Source organism: Eurypyga helias, unplaced genomic scaffold, assembly GCF_000690775.1.
Source record: "Eurypyga helias isolate BGI_N326 unplaced genomic scaffold, ASM69077v1 scaffold45149, whole genome shotgun sequence".
NCBI classification, from domain to species: domain Eukaryota; kingdom Metazoa; phylum Chordata; class Aves; order Eurypygiformes; family Eurypygidae; genus Eurypyga; species Eurypyga helias.
The window spans coordinates 5,797-6,496 of NW_010272269.1; positions in this window are offsets into that span (position 1 = coordinate 5,797).

Sequence of the window (700 nt, forward strand, 5' to 3'; positions counted from 1 at the left end):
CCCACGGTACGGCCCCGGGTGCCATTCAGCTGCCATTGGAAAGCGTGTCCAGCCCGGCCCCCTGCCCTGCTCAGCCCAAGCCCCCAGTGGGTACAGCCGTGGGAACATCTAAGACTGCCGCCCCCTTCTTTCACAGTCCCCCAGCAAGCGATGGGAGCTACAGCACTGCAGCCCTTGTGCGCAAAAGGGCTTGGGGCAGCAGGACCCCTGCAAGCAGGGGCAGGCTGGCTCTGGAGCCTCCCTCAAAGGCAGGCGGCAGGCACGACCTGTGGGGCTGTGTGCCACAGCAAAGGGAGCTGGAGGTGATTGTAAGTGCCTGCTGCTCCTGCCTCTGCGCAGTCTGTGCTCTGCTGAGCCAGCAAGAGTGCCAGACCCCCTTCTCTGGGTAGCAATAACACTGCTGGCAGGGCTGCTCCCGGGCAGGCAGGCAAAAAAAAGCTCCTCTCAGGCTTTCACCCTGCAGCGATGCCCACTGCTAGCACAAGGCAACTTTTTTTCTTCCAAGCAGCAGCTTTTGTGGCACAAGATCACATGACATCAGGGCTGTGGCCCACCCCCCTCAAGGCATGAGGCCAAGAACAGCACTGGGGGGATTCTGGCCCTTGCTCCTTCCTTGTTGGTACCACGACTGGCAGCAGCCCCCCAGCAGCAGGAGCCAGACGGGGCCACAGTCAGCAATTCTATTGGCACCTTTCTGGGG